Genomic DNA, 863 nt, shown 5'->3' on the forward strand with positions numbered 1-863 from the left:
AGTTCCATTACATATGGTGGCATACATTTATTTACCAACAATACATGCAAAATGGAATCAACCATTGCTTCACCAAGCTCACGGCTCAACCTCAAGTTCAACCACAACAACAACCCAACAACAACATGCATGAATTATACATTCAAATCTTCATACAACACAAGAACAATGATCATTCTTACCTTGTAACTTGTCCTTCAAACTTGGCCGGATCTTCAACTCTATGGAATGCTACACCTCCTTGTCTCTACCGAACAACTACCACACGTCCTTATACACTTGATGAGGAATTTATTTGCTTGGAAAAATTGATTTTTGGATCAAAATGGAGGAGGGTGTTCTCGGCCAGCTTGTAGCCGAGAGCCTCTCTCTCTATCACTATACTTTTCCAACTTTGAATTGTTGAAATGAAATTCTTATTTGGATTATGAATCAGCAATTCTCTATATATATACATTCCACAAGGTGGACATGTGTCCCACCCAAGTTTTTAGCCAATAATAGTTGGCCAATTCAAAGGTAGGGCCCACACGGCCTCTTAAGCTCCCTAATGATGCAATTTAGTTCTTAATCTCACTTAGTCATCCAATCTTGGTCAATTAATCCTTATTCTCCAATAATGTTCTTATACCAAACGAAATTCATAGGCTATTTGATGCATCGAAACGAAATCGGGAGATGAAAACCCTTACCGGGAACCCTAAAACCGCTTTGTCTTTAACTTGTCGCACTTAGCTTTATAATGTCCCTATGTAAAGATACGGGACATAACAATTTTCACTTGCTTTGGCACCCCTAGTGCAATCATCAGTGACAGTGGTTCTCATTTTTGTAACAAGGCATTTGTGGGGTTGCTAGACAAG

The sequence above is a fragment of the Lycium ferocissimum genome, chromosome 11, assembly GCF_029784015.1.
Source record: "Lycium ferocissimum isolate CSIRO_LF1 chromosome 11, AGI_CSIRO_Lferr_CH_V1, whole genome shotgun sequence".
Taxonomy (NCBI): domain Eukaryota; kingdom Viridiplantae; phylum Streptophyta; class Magnoliopsida; order Solanales; family Solanaceae; genus Lycium; species Lycium ferocissimum.